Here is a 22290-nt window from a genome sequence, read left to right on the forward strand (position 1 = left end):
AACTCAGGTCCTCCTGACTTTGGGGCCATTAGAAATTTTTTTTTAAAATCTAGAAAACATTTTTGGTAGAAGATGTTTTACAATCTGGTGAAGATTCTCAAGCCTTATAGTATCATTTAGAATTCTAACATCAATTTCAATATAGCCTTGAATGAAAAAAATTCATGTAATCAGTAAAAATTACCTTTTTTTTTTCCAGTTTTTCAGTACTCTGGTCTTTGTATTGTCTTGTTTATGATGAGCATTTTTCCTTCATATTAATGGTTAGTAGCTATTCCTTTTTTTTTTAATAGGTTTTCTCACTGTTTTTCCAACTTTACGAAACCTATGCCACATTGTAGAGGAATTACTAACAGCTCCTCTAGTTTCCAGGTCTGTTTGAAGGTCTTTATTTATGTATTCAGGCTATCCCCAACATGTAGCATGGGAATATTGTTGTGTGGCTTGAATGGAGGTAGACCAGATATCTCTTGCCTCTTCTCCCACCCACCCTTCTCTAAGAGATACTTTAATTCCTACCAGGAGGGGAAACAGGAAGTTGGGGGTGCAAGGTTGGCCACTCAGAGAGAGGGAGTACTGGGCTAGAATTATATCTATCTGCTCCTTTAAATATTAACAGTCATAGGGATGTGGTTTTCAGGTCCAAACTAAACTTTTGTTTATGACTCATTAATAAGGAAAGGAGGACCTAAGCTCAATATTCAAGGCTTGCCTAATTCTTCCCACTAAAACCAGTTCCACCATGAGCACATGCATGGCAGATAACCCCTTTTATTCAAATTGGTAGCAAGACAAAAATCAGAGGAAAAAATGTGTAGGACAATACATACTAGACAGTACAGAATGAAAGAGCTTTCCAATTGGGAGTGAGATATCAGCTCAACCAAGAGGGAGAGAGAGTCTCCAGATCTCACCTAAAGGGAAGTTCCCCAAAGTCTCTGTTATAGCTGTCTGGGGATAGGGACATGATGGAGACTGCTAGTTCCTCTATTGTTGACTTCTTCCCGGAGTTTTATTCTCCCTTCAGCAACCTAAAGTGGGGTAGGCATCGTCTCTCTCCAATCTGGAATCTAGAAGCACATGAAGAGACTGGCATTCGCAAGAAACTTGAGGTCTGAAAAGTCTGGAGCTCTCCTTTTTCCTGCTCTTGCCAATTCTGTCCTGGCCTTTGGGCAGTTGAGGGGCATTGATTTCTAACAATGAGGAGAGGGTCCCAGGCCCATGGGCTTTTGAATTCAGGTTACATTCGTTTTCTGCAGACTAAGGTTGGCTGTTTCGCAGCAATAATCTTTCAATTCCTGACATTGGTTTTTGTTTGTGAACTGTGCTTTCTTTTGTGCTTCAGTCTAACTGATCCTGTTTTATTGTGGGCCTGAATGATCCTCCAAACACTTGACTTCCCAACACAACGGCCACTGAAATATCTCTAACAGTCAATGAAGTGTGCTCCTTAAGAGAGACACATTTCACACGTTTCTCAGGGGGATTTTCCATTCTTAAAACCATAGAATTAAAAGTACAGCAAAAAGAGCAAGAAACATGCGCATGACACGAAATACAACTGGCGGAGAACTAACTGAAAATGGGGAACCAGCTCAATCCAGCCTCATCTGGTCCGCTTAGATGTTCTGAGTCACTCTTGTGTCAGTAGAAACGCACGTGTGTGACCGTTGCTATCACAAAACGAAACCACATCAAAGTTATTGCTTGTTCCAAGTGATTCACTCACTGCTGTGTGTAAGGCATTTCACAAGCCTTGAGGTGCTATGTTTTTATTACATTACACAATTAGTTCTGTTACCTTGCTAGCTGTTTTATTTTATATTCATCACTAGATGGTAAGCCCTTGAAGAGAGGGATAACGTGGCAGTGCAGTGGATAGGACACTGCTTCTGGGCTCATGACAACCTGAATTCAAAGAATACTGAAACTGGCTAGCAATGTGACCCTGGACAAGTCACTTAAGTGCTGTCTGCCTCAGTTTCCTTAACTGTAAAATGTGATAATAACAGCCTTTCCCTTCCAGGGTTGCTGTGAGACTCATACGAGATATTTGCTAATTGTTCAGCAGCGTGTATAGCAGGTACTTCATCAACGCTTGTTTCCTCCCAGTAGAGGGCAGGTAGGCTGATAGGTGAAGAAACTGGGCACCAGGCGTTTTGAGAATCGGTCAAAGGAACCGGGGATGTTTAGACCGAAGAAGAGAAGACTTAGTGGGGACATGACAACAGTCATCACGTCTTTGAAGGGATCGTTTGTGGAGGAGGGGTTAGATTTGTTCTCTTTGTCCCTAGAAGGCAGAACAAAGATCAATATAGGAGGAGGGGGTGAGAAGAGAGGAATGAAAGAAAATCAGATTTTGGCTCTAATAAGGAAAAAAACCTTGCTAATAATTACAACTGTCCAGAAGGGAATGTGCTGCTTTTGGAGGCAGTGAGCTCTCACTCACCAGAGGCTTTCAAGCACAGGCAAGATGAAAACTTGAACAGAAAACACGTTCTCTTGTGGCACATGGAGTAGAAGGGATTTCTGGCCAGGCACGGCTTGGACTAGATGACCTCTTGGCTCCCTTCCAACTCTGAGATTCTGGGATTCTATGATTTTGAGAAAACAGAGATGGCATAGTACAGTATATTTGAAGACAGAAGATCTGGGTTCGAACTCTGTGGTCTGTTACTACTTTGATGACTTTGGATAAATTATTTAATCTCTTTGGGCCTCAGTTTCCAGATCTGTCAAATGAGGTGGTTTGACCAGATGCTTTCAAGGTCCTTCTCAGCTCTAAATCCTATGATCCGATGATGAATCCTTCATGCTTGGCTTCGAGGGGGTGCTAGCCGGGCTGGGGATTTGTTTATCTTTACTGCCTGGTTTCCTCCTAATTCTGAATAATGTGGAGATAAATGCCTGAAACTTGAGGATTTAGATGAAAAACTCTGGTCTGGAATTAATCGATCCATCAATCAACAAGCATTTGTTAAATGCCTTCACTGTGCCAGGCATTGTGCTAAGTGCTTGGGATGCAAAGACCGAAAGAAAACAGTCTTTGCTTCTAAGGAGTCTGTATTCTACTAAGAGAGACAACATAGGCACGAGCATCTACAACATAAGTAAAAGGTTATTAAGAATCTTTTAGAGGGGAAATGCATTAGCAGTTGGGGAGGGGTGGTGGTTCAGGAAAGGCTTCACTTAGAAGATGGCTTCTGAGCTGAGCTTTGACGGACACTAGGGATTCTAAGAGGATTGGTGAAGAGGGAGTGCGTGCCAGGCATAGGGAGAAGCCAGCTGTAAGGAAGAGCAGGTGGGCCATTTTGGCTGGATCAAAGAGTGTGTAAAGAAGAGTAATGCAAAGTAAGTCTGGAAGGGTAGGTTAGAGTCAAATTGTGAAGGGAAGGAGGCAGTGTGACGCAGAGAAAAGAGCACAGGTCTGACCATATTGTTCTGTTGCTCTCTAAAATGCAGTGGCTCCCTATTACTTCCAGGGTCACATAGAAACTACTCTGTTTGGCATTTAAAACCAAAACACAGAGAGGTTAACTGACTTGACCAGGGTCACAGAGCTTATAAGTATTTTAGGTGATACTTGAACCCTGGTCCCCTTGATCTCAAAACTGCTATGTACAAATTGTTCTCAAACTTTTTGATCTCAAGATCCCTTTAAACTCTTAAAAAATATTGAAGAGACTAATGGACTTTTAAAAAATTTGGATTATACCTATCAATATTTACCATTTTAGAAATTAATGCTCCTTAGTATTACTATAAAAATAGTTTTGATCTCATGGCCACCCTGAAAGAGTTTTGGGGACCTCACTTTGAGGATAGCTATACAACCCTATGATGCTTCTCCAAGAGAGCTATGCGTAACTGGAAATTTATGAGCACTCCATTAAGGGAGAAAAGAACTTTCAGGAACAGAAGATGGCCACATGTGCTGACCCCGGGGACCTTGTATGCGTAAGGACCTTGTGTGCTTCCCGTTTGGGGGAATGTTTCTGTAGCAACTGTCCTTGCTATACATGTTTAGGAAATACCCTTTCTAAGAGTTAATTAACTCTGGCTGATAATTAAGGAGTATATCCTAGTGTATGCTCAGTGTGAATGAAGACCCAGAGGAGACTGAGAAGAAGGGGTTAGATAGGTAGGATAATCAAGAGAGCATTTTTTTTAACCTAGAAATATTGCATTTAAGTTGTTTAATGAAATAACCAGTAAAAGTACTAGAACTTTCGTACTTCCTGGTTTTAGCTATTCTACAAGCATCACAAGAAGTTTATTGGATTAGAGGAACTTTCTAGTGATATTTTTCTTCTTTTACTTGTGACTACAAATCCATGAAAAACAGAAATATTCAAATTTTTGGAACTGAAAGGAAAAGACATAGTTTAAACCATCTAGCTCTCTGGAAAAATGTATTCTCCATCTAGACATTTTATTTGATGCCCATGTCCCCCGATTAAGTGATAAAATGTGGAAGAACAGGGCTGAACTCCTACTGAGGGCACCTAGAAATGGGCTTGGGGATAATCTATTAGCTCTTTACCAGGGCTGAGCCCTCAATACTCTGTCCAGCGACTCCTGGGGAGAGTAACTTCTAACTCTTGAGGAGAGAGTCCGGCTCATCTTTTCCTATACAACCTCTGTGACCCCAAGAAGAACAGGGTCAGGGCCCTGTCTTCACAGAACCCTGGAATCTGAGGATGAAGTGGCTAAAGTGGGTAAGTAGAGGGGGGAGAGAGAGGTAGGTTGACGACCAGCTCTTTCACACCCCAAAGAAAAACAGCCACATCTGCAAAAATTCAGAGGTGTGAGGCTGGGGTGTGGGAAACAACTGTGTGAAGACCCCCTGTTGGTGTTGGGTTGGAAGGCTGGGTTTTCAGCCTTCTGATCCTGCTGGGCTTATCCTCTCCCCACTCCCCCATCCTCTGTTGGGGCTACGTGAAGAGGTGAGCCACTATTTGGGGCCCTTTGAAAGACTCTGAAGAAGGCAAGGAAGGATGGGAATGCCTGGGACATTTTGTAGTTTAAAGGTTGCTGCACACTCCCAGCTGAATCTCTGCCTACAAGGAGAGATGGCAATGCGTCTTTTCTTCCAAGGCTGGCCGCCCAGTCTGTCAGTCCTTTCGCCAGAGGAAGGGGCCTAGGCAGAAAGGGTCCTGTGAAAGAAAAGGGAATGGAGGTTCACAGAAGCAGCTAAAGGAGCAAATGGTTTGGTCTGTCAGTATCGCCTCTGGCTAGGAGTCCAGAAGAGATGGCTAGGGAAGAGTGACTTAGCGCCCTCCAATGGACAGCTGCAGTGCCAGAAGGCCAGGAGGGGAGTGCAGGGCCCAAACTCTGGGCATCCAGAGGCCGGGCTAGGTTTCCATTCCTGAATATCAATGAGGAAGGACAGGAATGTCTGAAGCACAGCTGGCTGCCGTTCTGAGGAGGAGGGGAGGGGGGAGATGATGGGAGCCTGGTTGGGGCTGGATTGGGGTATGATCAGGGTACATAGCTCACAAGGACTTGGGGTAAGGTGTAATGGGCAACAGCAGTAGGAGACTAAAGGCAAATGGGGGCTCGGTGCTTAGTAAAGGGAGGGCTTCAAAGAAGGGAAGAACCATGTCTACATACAAAACTTACTTCTTACCGGTGCCTACCTGAGATGCAGGGGATGGGTTCTGGTCCTCACTGCTCCTATTTCAGGGGGATCAGAAGGAATTCAACTCAACTCAATTCAAAAGGTAGTAATTGTCTACTTGTTAAATTCACGCTGGAGGCATCCAGGTGATGCAGTACATAGTTCACTGGACCTGGAGTCAGGAAGAACCTGAGTTCAAATCCTGTCTCAGATACTTACTAGCTTTGTGGTCCTGGGTATGTCACCACTTCAGTATATCAATTTCCTCATCTGTAAAATTAGGATGCTACTAGCAACTACTCAGGGTTATTGTAAGGATAAAATATGAGTTATTGCATTTATAAAAATGCTAGTTATTATTATTACTACATGCTGGGTTTTGGTCATGGGAAACACAAAGATAAAAATGAGATTCCCTGCCCTCAAGGAGCTTACATTCCACTGGGTAGATAACAGGTAAGTAAACATAGGGTACAGGGAAAGAGAACTAACAAATAGTGTGGGTGTGTATGGAGATCAGTCAAAGCTTCACATTTGACGTGGTTTTTGAGGAGAGAAATAATTTGACAAGACTTCCTGTACTTAAGGATAATTTTGGCACTTGGGTGAAGGACAGCTTGGAAAAGGGAAAGATTTGAAGTTGGGAAATGACTATTAGTCTACAAAAGTATCCTACCTGAGAGGTAATGAATACTTGAACCAGGCTGGGCGAGTGGGAAGAAAGGGACAGGTATTGTGGTGGTGGAAGAAACAAGGCTTGGCAAGCTATTATGGTAGGTGGGTGAGAAACTTCCCACCCCCACAAAAATCTGAGGTTAGTAAAGGCATCCTAACCAACAAAGATTTCCCACAGTGTAATGGGCTACCCCAGGACAGAATGTTTCCCTTCCATTGCCACTGTGGTCTTCACTTATCAAGGATATTGAAGAATCATAGATTTAGAACTAGAAAAGGCTCTGGAGACTATCAAAAGTTCAACTCCCTCATTTTACAGATGAGGAAACTGAGGCTGAGAGAGGAAGTGATTTTCCCAGGGTTACACAGCTAAGTAAGTGTCTCAGCCAGGATCTGAAGTGAGGTCCTTCTGACGCCAAGTCTAGCACACTACAAATTGGGCCACCTTTGAAGAAGAGATTCTTCTTTATCTACAGGTTGGACTACAGGGCCTCTGAGGACCCTCCCATCTCTGAGAGTCTGTAATTCTGAGAGAGAGAGAACAGTAAAGGATGACCCCAAGTTGTAAACCTGGGTGACTAGAGGGATGGCGGCATCTACGCGTAATAGAGATGTCTGGAGGAATGGTGAGCTTTTATTTTTAATTGGGTGATGGAGAAAGATGATGAATGCTCTCATGGACATGTTGCATTTGAGACTCTAGTAGGATATCCAGGTGAAGATGTCCAGCAGTCAGTTAAAAATATGGGAATAAAGCTCAGGAAAATATGAAGTGTGAGTATGTAAATTTCGAAGTTATCTGTGTAAAGATGCTAACTAAACCCATGAGAACTTAAGAAATTTTCAAAGGAGAAAATGTAGGAAAAAATGTAGAAAGGGAAGAGGACTTGGACTGAGGACAGAGACTTGGGTGATGGTTAAGCTAAGGACAGGAAACAGGTGGTGAATCTACAAAGGAAACTAAGAAGAAGTGATCATACAATTGGGAGAACAAGAGAAGAGAACATTTAGGATAAGGGTTCTTAACCTGAGTCTATGGATAGATATCAGATGTTCTGTGAACTTGGATAGAAAAAAAAATCCACTACATTTATTTCATTAACCTCTCACTGAAATTTAGCATTTTCTTCAGTTATTTAGGAGGAAATAATGGCTTTGCCAGACTGCCAGAGGGCTCCACAAGACACAAAAATTTAAGCGTCAAAACCTGCCTTGGTGGCACATGCCTGTACTCCCTGGTTCTGGGGAGGCTGAGGCAGAGATGGAAGAGACATTGGCTGTCATCTAGTCAAAACAAAACTAGCCAATCTAGTGGTCTAGTATCTAAACCAGAGTGTCCTTTTCAGTCTGCCTGAGCAGAATCTTCTATCTAACCTTGGCTTAAAGACTCCCGTTGAAGGGAACCTGTAGCACATTTCACTTTGGGATTGCTCTAATTGTTTGGAAATTTTTCTTACTTCAAGGTTAAATTGATGGCTTTGTAACCATCCCCTCAGTCTCTTCCCCTTTCCCTTCCTCCCTTCCTTTTAGTTCTAATTTTAGGGTTCAAGCAGAACAAGTCTAATCCTTCTTCAGTGCAACAACTTCTTAAATATTGGAAGACAGCGATTGTGTGTTCCCCAAGTACCTTTTCCAGGCTAATCATGCCTAGTTTCTTCTGCCAATCTCAGTATGGCATAGCAGAGCCACAACTGGGAATGTTGGCATCTGGAACAAGTACCACTGCTCTGCCCAGGAAAGAGGAATACATGGAACCTTTAATTGGAGGGGGAAAGTTGAAATTTCCCCCCAGGGAAAGACATAGCTCCAGCAATACCATTACTGCATCCGGGGCTGTCTCCAGTCATCCTGATCTGTATCTCACCACTGGACCCAGATGTCTCTGGAGGAGAGAGTGAGGCTGGTGACTTTGCACAACCCTCCTTCACTTCAGTCCAATTCACTTGCAAGTTATAACATCCCCTTCCTGATGTCATCGGTCCTCTTTGAGAATGAAGGGCAAACAACAACAACAGGTCCCTGCTGGGGAGCTCTTCCCCTTGCTCTCCTAGAAGAGGGGCACTTGGTAATTTCCTATTTTAACTAATCAGTCTGGATGATCAGTTTTAAGGTCAGTTGTTTCTTCACACTTGGTGTCTATGGAGCTTGACTTCTGGGACAGGAGTGGTGGTGGAGTGAGAACCTTTACAGCAAGCAGATGCTTTTGGAGAAGGAGGTCTCCCAAAACTCTCAATGTATGATGCTAGAGCGGGGAGAGATATAGTCCAACACTTTCATTTTAAAGGGAAGAAACAATTTGACCAAGATCACAGAGGTAAGCTCATTCACCACTTGCTGAAAATGAAGTTGAGCTAAGCTGAAGACAAACTGAACAAAAATCTTAATGACTCACACATTACTGATGTCAAAAGGGGACTCAGAGACCACTTTGTCCAAACCCCACATTTTACAGAGGGTACAATAGAGATCCAGGATTAGTATCAAAGTAGGGCCTAGCTCTAAGATTTCTTGATTCCCAGTTCAGCCAGATTATTAAAATTTGTCCTCCTCCCTACTTTCCATTGGCCCATCAGAAGAACAGCCCTAGACCTCATGATGCAGAACAAACAGTTAAATAGGGTGGAGGTCTTTTAACCATTCCAGTTATACCCTCCTCCCAAGCGCCATCCTCCACTCTATAGGAACAACAAAACTTATAGAGAAAGACAAGGTCCCTGGGAGGAGAGGCAGAAATACTATCAGGAACCATAGAGGTTCTCCACTAGGGGCAGAGGCTTTGTTTTTCTTCCCCTACTTTGCCCAGCTTTGGGGTCTCTTCTCTATGGACCAATGTCGGCTAATCCTACCAGCTTTGTGGCAACTGTAAACTTGATAAGCATGCCATGTATACCTTTATCTAAGTCATTGATTCCAGTGTTAGATAGCACTAGATCGAGGATAAATACCTGGGGCACTCCACTTAGAGACCTTCCAAGTCCATGTTGAACTATTCAATTTTTTAAAAATTAACAACCATTTATTTTCCTTCCCTCTCATACCTCACCTCCTCAACTGGAAAAAAGAAAAACAAAACACTTGTAATAAATATGCATAGTGAAGCAAAACAAATTCCTAAATTGGACATGTTCAAAAATGTATTTGACATTGAACTATTAATGACCACTCTTTGGGTCTGGCTATCCAACCAAGTCTAAATCCAGGTACATTACCCTTACTATTGTCTGGCCTAAATTTCCCCATCATTTTCGCAAGAATAATGTGACAGACTTGGTAAAATGCTTTGCTGAAATCTTATGATGTTCAGTTGTTATTGTTGTTTTTTTAAAAGTTGTGTCTGACTCTTAATGACCCAAATTTGGGATTTTCTTGGCCGAGATACTGGAGTGGTTGGCCATTTCCTTCTCCAGATCATTTTACAGATGAGGAAACTGAGGCAACCAGGGCTAAGTGACTTGCCCAGGGTCACACAGCTAGTAAGTGTCTGAGGCCAGATTTGAACCCAGGAAGAGCAGTCTTCCTGACTGCAGGCTCAGCACTCTATTTGTTGCATCATCTAGCTGCCGGTAAAATCTAGGTAAACAGTATCTCTTATATTCATCTGATCTGCCAGTCTCGTAACTGTCAAAAAAAGAAGTGAAGATCAAGCAGAGATGGCCTATTACTGATAAAGCCTTTAGACTCTTTGTGATCATGCATTTCTTTTCTGGATGTTCACTAGCCATGCCTTTAATACGTTCTAGAAGCTTTTCCAGGAAAGGGAAGAGAACAAGTATTTATTGAGTACCTCCTACATTCCAGACACTTCACAAATTTATCTCATTTGAACCTCACAACAACCCTGTAAGGTAGGTGCTATTCTTATCTCCATTTTACATTTAAGGAAACTGAGGCAGGCAGAGGTTAAGTGACTTGCCCATGGTCACATAGCTAATATGTGCCAAAGATCAGATTCGAACTCAGATCTTCCTGACTCCAGGTCCACTGTGGGGCAGGAAGCAAAGTCAAATTCACTGGTTTATAGCTTTCGGATTCCTAACCTCTTCACCTTACCTTTTTTTTTTAATTGAGAAAACATTTGTCCTTCTCCAATCTCACAGGATTTCTCTAGTTCATGATTTTTTTAAGGGTCGCTAAGAATGACAATGACAAGGGTCCCTTCCAACTTTAGAATCCCATGATCCAACTGTCTGGTCCTTTGGATATATACTTACCGAGTTTTTTTCCTTCTATTGGTGGTGCCAGTATAATTCATATTGCAGGCTAGTTGGAGAAGTGAGACAAATACACATGGAAAGTTAATGGACAAACAGGATGAGATGGTTTATGCCAAGTGGTGTATATAGTAAAGGAGTGGGAATTAGAGACGGTAGATAATGCTTCTTCCTTTTAAGGAGGGAGAGATCACTGCAGTGTCAGAATGTCAAGGAATACATCCTACAGCAGTTCAGTCTTGAGATGGACCATGAAGGGTATAGAAGATGACATTCTGGGCAGAGGGGGACAAAGGTGTGGAGGTCGGAATTCAGATAACATGCTGGGGGTAGTGCATAGGATCATAGGAATTAAAGCTAGAATGGGATCTTATCTCACTGCATCTGGGATCATAGATTCAGAGCTGGAAGGGACTTCAGAAGCCATCTGGTTTAACCCTTCATCTTACAGACAAGAAAAGTTAAAGGTCAGAGCAGGCAAGTGGATTGACTAAGGAAGGTCACAGAGGTAGGAAAGGTAAGAGGTGGAATGTGAAGCCAGTGACACCAGAGCCAGTGTTCTTTCTATTATATTTACTTCCCCTGATGAAGCAAGGCAGAGCTGCTCAGGAAGAGAACTGAGCAAGAAAAAAAGATGATTAATTTTTCCTGGAGAGGGGACATCAGGAAAGCCTCCCAGGTGTGATAGGCTGATTCCAGGGCAGTGGGGAGATGGGGATACCCACTTAAAAATGCTAACAGCCCCCTTCTTTCCTGAGGTTGGGGGCATCCCTTGATGAGGGGCTGGGCCTGTGTGAGGAGGGTTCACTCTCCAGGACATTAGCAGCTGGCTGACCTCTTAGAGAAGCGGTTGAAAAGAGAACAGAGAATGAAAACTCTCTATTAAATACCTCCCATGCAACTTAAAAATTTTAAAATATTCATGTCTTACTGATGCCCTCTGTTTTTACATCACAATCATTAAAAAAAATTCGATTAACATTTATTTTCCCTCTTTTACCCTCCCCCATTAAGAAGAAAGAAAGAAAGAAAAAAGGGAGGGAGGAAGCAAGGAAACAGGGAAGAAAAACAACACCCCACCACTGCGTTGCTGCTTTCACCTTCTCCAGACAGCCAGAATAAGACCCTAAAGAGTTAAAGAGCAAGGCTGCCTTCGCTGGGCCGGAGGAGGAGGAGGAGGAGGAGGAGGGCAGCCTCCCCCTGGAGGCCCCGCCCCTCGCTCTGAGCGGAGGTGTCTCTGGGCTGTGTACAGCCTGGGAGAAGGAGATTTAATAATGTTCGGCTGGCAGACGATCAGTGTGAGCGTTGGGCCTGGTGCCGGCAGACCCAGCTCCACCAGCATCCCGCGCTGCCCCACCCGCCTCAGCAGGAAGCACTGACTGGAATCCCTTGGAACCCAAACCAAGAGCAACATCGGACCCAGGCCCTGGCCTGGGCCTGATGACCTTTCGGACCTCCTCCTTGTCTGGGATTGGGACTGCCGGGGAGTAAGGGGTGGGGAACCTCTCCTAGTCACTCCCTGGAGTCTGTGGTCCGATATTTACCTGGGTGACCCAGGGTCCAACATTCAGCTGGTTGAGAAAAGAGTTTTGAAGTAAGGGTCGGGAGCCCTGGATTCAAATCCTGCCTCTGATACTTTACTGGCTGGGTGATCAGCCTCTCCGAGCATCAGTTGCCTCATTTGTAAATTAGGGCTAATAATACACCTTTCCCACCGGGTGACTGTGAAAATCAAATGAGATAAGGGGCTTTATAGACCTGAAGGTGCTATATCAATTCATCAGTCAGCAGACATTTATTAATCACCTACTATGTGTCAGATACTGTGCTAAGAGTTACAAGATGAGTCGATTCCCCTCTTCTTTAGGGCCTCATTTGATCCTCATTAGTCCCAGCTTTCAACCCACTGTGTGGCCTTGGGCAATTTGTGACATTTCCCTGGTCCTCAGTTTCCCCCTCTGTAAGATGGGAACTGAATGACATGTTCTCTGAGGTCTCTTGCAGCACTAAGTCTATTGCTCTATGATTTCTAAGATCCTTTCCATCTCTAATGTTCTTACTCTCATTTCACACAGGTTGGGATGTGGGGAGAGGTACCTAGACAGCCCTAGAAGTGACTTTAATAAATAGGAGAAGGCAGCTGTGTCTTCCAGGTCTTAGTGCAAGGGGTTTAGGACAATGTGTTGGAGTCATGATTTCACTCTAGGAGTTTTCTGACTCCCTTCCCCTACCCCCACCACCCCCACCCTTCCCTAGGTTTAAGCTCTTTCAGGAATAGCAGGAAGAAATGAGGTCCCAAAGTAGGATTTATTGGCTGGTAGATTTTCAGCAGTTCTGTAAGATCTGCTTATAAGATTTCAGATAGGGGAGAAGCACTTCAAAGATTATCTAATCGAAAACTATTATTTTACAGAAGAGGAAATTGTGGCCTACAAAGATTAAGTAAGGCAGAGTCAGGATAAAACAAAAGTCTTCTACCTCCAAGTTCAGAACTCTTTCCACTACCCCATGCTGCCTCCGTATGATTTAGGCTGGGTTAAGTGTGGGGGACAGGGGTTGTGATGATAACTTTATAAATCTGATGGCCAGAAAGGCTTCATCTGGGCATATGGGGACTGTGGATGACCCCTTCACTGGGGAGCCTAGGCTCACTGGAGAAGTGAGAGAGCTGGAGGATGAATTAGGGAAGGGCTTGGTAGGAGGGCCAGCCAACAGATCCTGCTGGCCAGGGGCTGAAGATATCTGTGTGCTGGGTTCTGGGGCGGGTGATGGGGCAGGCAGTTGCCATGGGAGGCCTCACTGTCTGGAGTGGAGAATTGGAGGCAACAGCCACAGTCAGACTCCAAGATACCAAAGTGAGAAGGTTATTCCAGAGCTGCTTACCCCAGATACAAACACTATGATGATTCCCCAAATATGTTTATTGATTATAATCATGAAGTTCAAGCAATTCCCCTGAATTACTGGATATTTTTTTTTCTAGGGCAATGTCCTAGATTACTAGGCTTTTTCTAATTTCTTCATTGACTCAAGGATAGTACCCAGGTGAAAGAGGATAAGACCAGTAAGTAGAAGGCAGCTTTCAGAACACCTTCAATTAAATTAATTTTTGTAGAAACCTAGGTTGTGAAATGCCTATTAGAGGTGAAAATGTAGGGGAAAGAGGGAGACAGACACACAGAAAGAGAAACAGAGACAAAGATTGAGAAAAGGAAGGAAGACATAGAGAGACAGAGACAGAGGAGAGAAACAATACACAGAAAAGAGAAAGAAAGAGAAAGTGAGAATGAGAGAGAAGAGATAATACATATAGAAAGGAAGAGAAAGAACCAAGGAAAGCTTATTTCAGTAATCGCCAAAGAACCATGACTAAGTGCTGTTCAGGGAGTGACAGGTCAACTTGGAGATAAGTATCCCTTACCCGGTGAGGGCAGCACGCTTAGTTGAGTAGCGGGTGACTGTCTTCAAGAACAACTGGGTAGTGGGAGAACTTGGTCCAGGGCTGTCTTAAGAGGCTTTTAAAGCCTAGGCCAAGGGCCTCTTTTCAAAATCAGTAATAAAGAATATTGATATGTGTGTGTATTTGTGTACTTATAAATATATATAGTACATTTATGTATCTCTCTATATACACTTATTATGAGACAGGGAGAGAAGAGGAGAGGGTTTGGAGTAGCTAATCCCTAGCTATAACTAGGGAGAACCAGTTTAGTCGTTGCCCCAGGGAACAGACATCTGTAGGGCTACTTCCTCCACGCCATGAACATCTGGTCCATCATCTACTTCTGCTAACTCAGGTCAATGTGGCAACACAGCCAGAAGTCTTGCCTTTCTCCTGAGATGACCTTTCCCCATCACCATTCCCACTGCCTCCTGCTTCTCCATTTTGGCCCCCTCCCCAGAAACTGGTGGTCATCAGCTATAACGCAGGCACTGGGGCCAGACTCTGTAGCAGATCAGATGCCCTACGTCCCAGAAGAACCCCAGCTATGTGGGGTGAGTGGCTTTCTACCAACTGAATGTACTTCAGATACTCTAGAAGCTGATTATGTTAATTTCTAGTTACAGCCATGGTTATAGAAAGAGATAAGTAGGACTGGTCTACAAGGAGGAGATCACCTGGGTGGAAGGAGAGGGCCTGAGAAGGGGGTCAGAGTGGGGTGGGGTGTATCTCATCACATCGCTATGAATGGCTGTCACAGCCCATTGTGTCATGAGCTCCTCAAATCCTTAAAGTTTGCTTCACACACCATTGTACAGGTGTGCTCTCCATAGTGGAGGGAATCAGATGACCTGGGTTCAAATTCTGCCTCAGGCTGTACTGCCTCTGGTTGTAGTAACTGACACTTAACTGTTCTGTGCCTCAGTTTTCTCATCTATTAAAATGGGTACAACACCAACAACACCTGCATTGCCTCTCTGATGTGGCTGTGAGGAAAGTGCTTTGTACTTCTTAAAGCTCTGTCTAAAGTAAGTTATGATTCTATGGTTTTCAAATGGCTGGTCATAGTCACACCTCCCCAACTGGTCCATGACCTTCTTGAGGGGAAAGAGGGAGGGAAGGAGCAAGAATTTACAAAGTACCTATTGTGTGTCAGTTACTGTGCTAAGTGCTTTAAAAATATTTTCTCACAACAATCTTGGGAAGTAGGTGCTATTATTATCCCCATTTTCCGGGTGAGGAAAGTGAGGCTAACAGAAGTTAAATGACCTACCCAGATCAGGTCTTATGACTCCTGAAGAATCTAACATAGGGTTAAGGAAGTGGCATTAGTCCTAGAAAAGCTTGCAAATTGTGCAGACCCTTATCACCTTTTACCTGGACTATTGCAATAGTAGCCCTCTATCTGGTCTCCCTGCCTCAAGCCTCTTCCCGCTCCAACCCATGCTCCATTTACCTGCCAAGGTGATTTTTCTAAAGCGTGGGTTCGACTTTGTCGATATCTTGCCCAATGCTCTCCTGCGGTTTCCTCCAAGAGCAAAGATGAAGTCCTTGGTTTGGCATTCGAAGCCTCTCTTGCCTTGCCCCTTCCCCACCTTCCCAGAGCTCGTACACTTGTCTCCTGTCTGCGCGGTCTGTGATCCAGCTGGCTCCCTTGCTTGCTCTCGAGACTGACACTCCATTTCCCTTTGCTGAGTCTTTGAGCCCACTGGAAGGCTCTGCCCCTTTGGCCTCTATCTCGGTTTTCCTTCAGGACTCAGCTCCACTCTCATGTTCTGCAAGGTGTCTTCCCTGGTCCCTCTGAGCCGCTTACGTCTTCCTCGTCTTCCTCTCTCTGATTCTTGCATCCGCTCTCTCTCTGCCTTGTATGTGTTTGCTTACTTACGTGTTGTCCCCCCTCAGCTTGGGACTTCCTTGAGGATGGGTCTGGTCTTGCCTTTTTTTTTTTTTGTATCCCCTGGGGCTTAGCCTGGAACATAGTAAGTGCTTGATAAACACCCGTGTTGACTGACTGCCTGACTGACTGTTTGCCTGGTATGATTAAAGATAAGGATCAACTAATGATGAAGCTGACACTGGTCTAGGGGGATTGGGGCTTTATGCCAGGGAGCCAAATTTGGAAAATGCTGACCACACTTGAATTTGTACATTCATAGAAACAACAGAAGCAGAACCCCTAGTTTGCAAGAATAATTAGCTAAAATAGGAAGCTACTAAATAGTGGCCTGTGTGAACCCCTCTGCCCCCGTGTCCTGGGGCCTCTCCCCCTGCCACTTGGAGCTTCTGCTCTGGTTTTTGATGCTTGTCCCGGGTACAAATATTCCTGTTTACGTCTCTGCCTAATGATTACTGAGTTTCCCAAAGGTAAGTTGTGGATCCTTCTCTAGGGTGGATGTCAGCAATAGTTCTAGATGGCTAGCTCCGAGCTTTGACCTGAAACTCAGTGGGAGTGAAGATGCTCATTTTAGTATCTCAGTAACTCTTGGCAGAGTACAAAGGAATTCTCTGCCAACGCTCTCTGGTGCTCGAAAGAGTAGCATCACTCCCATTGCTGAGGGCTTTGAGATCTAGTGGTGATCTGGTCTCTGAGGGCCTCCGTTCTCCCCCATAAGTTGTTGCTTGGGAGCAGGGGAATGGAGGGGATCACAGGGATGTGATGCATGGGTCTGTGGGAACCCCTTTTGGGTCTGGGATGATACAAAGTACAAATTTTCAAAAATTAAATGGAAGTGGAGAGAACATAGTGTCTACATGAACGAGGCCTCTTAGGCAGCCGCCTAAACACATGACAGGCCCAAGCAACCCCACGCTGCCAGCACAACTGCCCGAGCAGCCTGCCAAGGAGCCAGATGCTGCTTCTGGAAAAAATATCTTCCCTGCTTGGCATGAATCCGTCGGCGGAGATCGCCATCCAAATGGGAGGAGAAGGGGCGGTGGAACTGAGCACAGCAGTTAGCACCCGAGAATGGCGCGGAGGCCTTTGAAGCAAGAGGAGAAACAGAAGAAGGGGGGAAAAAAGTTAAAGCAAAATATTTTTGCTAAAAATATTCTAGTGGAAGAGAAGATTTTTTTTTCTGGAAAACCAAACCATTATTAAAACAACACGAGACTATTTCATGTTGATATCAATTAGAGGAATGAGCAGGAATCCTGAATTTTTCCCTCGCCAGCTTCACATAAAAAGAATATTCTCCCCCTAGTCCAAAGGATGAGGGTTTTTACATTTTTTTTTCTTCTTTTCTTCCAGTCTCTGTGCTGCTGATGGAAAGTTCCCCAGGTCCCCATGGCTAAGAGCTGCCTGACTAGTTACTTAGGCCTCTGCCCTGTGGCCAAATCCTCCCCAGGGGGATGGGAGTGGAGACCCTTTAACTGAGGCAGATGCCTTTGAACATGGGCTGGATGGAACCAGCCCTCAGCCTTCAGTCCCTCTCTCTCCCTAGCTCTCCCACTGAGCCAAGCTCTGGGCAGGCTTGACCTGTACATGCTCTGGGCCAGCTGGAGACCTGCTTCTGGATGGCCCAGGAGATCGGGCAGATACGGAAAGTGCATTTGGCCACAGCCTTCGGCTCCAAGCATCAAAGCTTCAGGTTCTTCTTGAAGAAGGAGTCCAAAGCTCAGTAGGGAGAGCCTACTTTGCTTTCCCAGCCCTGGCCCTGGGCCTTTCCTGTGAGTCTTTCGTAACCAGCTGCCCTATTGGATACAAGGCTGCTCTCCTGATAAATATTTGGTAAGCAAGTAAAGGGCCTTTGGCCAGCCACACCACATTTCTCCTTTCCTTTTAATCACAGCTCACAGGCCCCACCTCCAGGAAACCTTTTTCTCTTGCCTGAAGTGTCCTCAGTTACAACCTCTTCTACCTTTACCATTCTGACCTCCTCCTTGCCTTGGCGAATCCCACCCACCCTTCGAAGCCCAGGTCAGATTCAACCACCTCCCTTTGGCTGGCCCTGGCCTTCCAGCCCATGCTAATGTTCTTGCTCTTCTCTTTAAATTCTGGTGGCCTCATCATTTGTGCCCTTCGCTTGGCACTTAACAAATGCTAAGTCTTATATGAGAGGATCATGGTTCCAGAAATGGAAGCTACCTTGGAGGCCATCTAATGGAAATCACTCATAGACAAAGAAATAAAGGTTAAGTGACTTGTCCAAGGTCACTCAGGTAGTGATTGTCATAGTTTGGATTTGAACCCAAGTCTTCTGAATCAGTTATCTTTTCATGATTTTTATTTGTCGTAGTGAAAGAACTAGGTTTTAGTCCTAGCTAGAACATTAAGCCCTTGTATAACTTTGACAAGGGCTTTGCCTTTCCCTGGGCCTCAGTTTCCTCACATGCAAAATCATAATGTTGATCTAGTTGCTTTTTGAGATCCCTTTAGCTCTGACATGATGTGATTATTTTAAGTGATATGGTATAATGGAGTGAGAAAGCTGACTTTGGAGTCAGGAAGAGCTAGCTTCAGTCCTGGCTCTGTTCTTTACTGGTTACATGACCTTGGGCAAGTCATTTAACTTTTGGTCCTCTCCCTGTCTCCCATCTCTGAAGTATAAGCAGTGCTTTTGGGGACCTGCCCACTCCAGCTGGCTTTTGAGGTCCAATGATGGTAAGAGTGGATAGAGGAGATAGAAGAAGGAAACAGCCAGCTTTCTCCCTCTAGAGAACTCCCTGCCATTCCCAAGAGGCAGCCAGAGCCCCCTGGTGATGTCTCTTTAAAATGGAGCCTTCAACTTAAAACCACAGAGACCTTAATGAAACACCCCATTCAACTCCCTCATCTGACATACGTGGGGCCTGAGATGCAAAAGTGTTGTGACCTGGGCTAAGTTCCTTTCAGATACTGGGTGTGGAATCAGGACAGCCCTCAACTCCAATCCCTGCTTGGACATTTACTAGCTTAGCTGTCCTAGGCAAGTCAGTCGCTTGGCCTCAGTTTCTCTTTTTTGCATGTAGGGGTTGGATTAGCAGATCTCTGAGGTCTATTTCAACTCTAAAATCCTATGATCTGCATGTTCCATCTTATTACCAAGTATTCTTGTGTATGAGGTACCATGTTTGGCTTTATCAAGGGTACCTCTCTCTGAACCTTAGCTTCCTAATCTGGAAAAGTAGGACTAATAACACTTGAGTTCTCTTTTTTAGAGGATTATAAGGAAATCGCTTAATAAACACTGTGCTATATGTGTCTATTAGTATTTTATATTAATCAATTAATATACTATACAATATTATTTATGTTTTCATTTTAGAGTTTTAAGAATAGGAGAGATTTCCCTCCTTCTCGCCGCCCCCCCCCCCGCCCCCTATTCAAGATAATCCTTCTCAGAGCCAGTAGAGAGAACAAAATAACCTTGGTGAACATCAGTTCCCTTCACCTCGCCAGAGGAATATGATTCCTCAATGCAGTCCTGTCTCTTTTTCTACTTCTCTCTTGCAGACTAAATAATCATTTCTCTCCATTGTGTTTACCCCATTTTCAGCATTCACAGACTGTTACCAAATAGTCACCGCCCTAAGGCATGAGTCCTGAAGTATTTAGCAGCTCTCATCTCTGCCCTGCACCCCATTTCTGTCCCCTCATTCATTTTCCCAGTTCCTCTTTGGACTGGCTCCAGTACATATCTGTGTGCTGGTCTCTTGAGGCCAAAGTGACCTGAGCCAACGAGGTCTGCTGCTCAGTATTTTAATGCTGTCCCTGTCTGTCTTCCACTTTGTGAGAGGGCTGAAGGCTCATAGATGATTCGAAGATTCTCCCCTACTCAAGACCCCACCCCTTTTCCCTTCTTCTTGGACTTGACTTCCACAAAACTTTCTCCCCCTCTCTACCATTTTCATTTGCTCCTCTATCCCTTCTTTCCTTTCTGCTCTAAACATGTTCAAATCTGCCCTTGTCTTAAAAGCTAAAACAAACAAAAACTTCGCCTTGACCCCCATAGAAACTTCTAACTGCTGCGGAATCCTAGCACTTTAAAGCTGGAGAGAACCTTGGAGGGCACATACTGCTTCTCTTTATAGATGACATGGGCTGAGAAGTCAAGTGATATTCAATTCAATTGAACAGATGCCCAAGGTCAGAACCCCATGAGTTAGAGTTGAGATCATTTGATTATAGATTTACAGTTGGAAGGGGCCTTAGGGGCCATCTGGCCCAACCCTCTCATTTTATAGATGAGGAAACTGAAGTCCAGAGGGTTACATAGGAATGGTCAAAGCCAAGATTTGAACTCATGGCCTATGATGTTAAACTCTTCTCTTTCTATTGAACACTGGTCTTTTGATTCTCAGGTCATCCTGTCCTTATTGTTTCACAAACCAATAAATATAGTACTTCCAGGATCCTAGTTGCTCCTACCAGCTCCTGTTACTCAGGCAACATTTGCAAAAATATGCCTAGACAAAGCTCCTTCAGAAATACTGAATCCTTATGGGAAGAAATGCTGTACTTATATCACAAAAATACAGTTATTTACCTCAAAACTCTAACTAGGAATTCTTGCATCTAGAACAAATTCATTTGGTGAGGGGAAGGCAGCAGTACAGGGGATGGTCTGATAGTGGGTCCAGTTGTGCCAGAAGAGGGGAGGGCCTATCAAGCAATCAACATGCATCTATTAAGTCCTTATTGTATGCTAAGTAGGCACAGTGCTAAGCACTAGAGATACAAGTATGAAGAATGAAATGATCCTCATTCGAAATGAGCTTACGCTGTAAGTGGGGAAGCAACAAGCACCTGTAAAATTAGAATTCTACAAAGCAAATACAAATATATAGGAAGTAGCTAAATACAAGTAGTCTGGGAGGAAGGGTACTAGCAGTTGAGGCATTAGGAAAGGTTTCATGCAAAAAAAGGTGCTTGAACTGAGTGAGGAGAGAGACTCCCTCCACCCCATCTTGGGTTGATAGGGGAAGGTGGGTCTCTGGAGCGTCTTGCTACCATAAGAGACAGCCCTGTGGGGTGGGGTCTAGCATGGGTTGGGTGAGGACCTTGGGGCCAGTGGTCCCTGTGGTGAGGAAGCATTCTTTCCCTCACCTGATGTTGGCATCGTGTGCTAGTGACAACTCTGATCAAGATACACTGTAGACTAGAATTGAGACAAGGGATTTTAGAATTTAGAGATGATAGCCTAGGTGTGGCTGAGTTGGGAGCAGGAACTGGAGCAGGAAGTATCCTTGGGTGAACCATTATGGAACAGTGATCACAATATGGTGAAGTTCAACCTATTGGCTGGAGGGAGAAAACCAAAAATATCTGTCATGCGGTTACTCAATTTTATAAAAGAGAAGTACGACAAAATGCGGCATTAGTTAGGAAAAAATTTAAAGGAATAGTTGAAAAAGTCAATAACCCACAGGAAACCTGGAATCTGTTTAAAAATACCTTGTTGGAAGCCCAGGGAAAAATGTGTGCTATGGATAAAAAGTCATTGTAGGGGAAGGGTGTTTGGGGGGAGGAAAGCATCTCTTAAAAAATGGAAATACTCAGTGGGAACAGATAAACCCACTAAGTGTGGTTGGGCAGGGACAATCTAGGAATTTAATGAGATGACATTGAACGAATTGAAGGGAGGTTTAGGGATGATAGTCATCACAGGTTTGCTTCCATATAGGAAGGAAGTGTCTTTCCCCCTCACCTTATTTGGGCACCCTGGTACAAAGGCTTGGTCACTCCTCAGGAAGAGAGTGACAGTGTAATATGATGGAAAGAACACTGTCTTTGGAGTAAGAAGATCAGGGTTCAAATCTCCCCTCTGCTGTTCATTAACTGTGTGATCCTAATCTCCTTGGGCTATTTTCTCATCTGTAAAATGGAAGGCTTGGACCACAAGGTCTCTGAGGTCCCTTCCAGCTCTAGATCTTAATACAGTACTTGGCTCATAGTAAGATTTTTTTCTGGTTGGTGAATGTTGACAGAGTTGCCTTCTATACATCATCAACTTCTGGGGTTGATATTATTTAAACATTTTTTAATAAATGATCTAGAGAAGGAAGTATATAGTGAAATCTTCATGTTTACAGAGATATAAATGAGATCAAATGAGATAATTTATATAAAATTTTCAAAATTTTAATACTTTATTTTCCCCAATTGCATGTAAAAACAATTTTTGATATTTGTTTTTAAAAATTTTGAGTTGCAAATTCTTTCGCTCTCTCCCCTTACCCCTCCCTGAGACAGCAAGCAATTTGATATTGATTATACATGGGCAGTCATGCGAAACATATTTCCATATTAGTCATGTTGTAAAAGAAAACATAGACCAAACAAACACGCAAACAAGAAAAACAAAGTTTTTAAAAGTGTGCTTTGGTCTGCATTCAGACTTATATGAAGCTCTTTACAAAGTGTA

Source organism: Phascolarctos cinereus, unplaced genomic scaffold, assembly GCF_003287225.1.
Source record: "Phascolarctos cinereus isolate Bilbo 61053 unplaced genomic scaffold, phaCin_HiC Scaffold_2;HRSCAF=192, whole genome shotgun sequence".
Lineage (NCBI taxonomy): Eukaryota > Metazoa > Chordata > Mammalia > Diprotodontia > Phascolarctidae > Phascolarctos > Phascolarctos cinereus.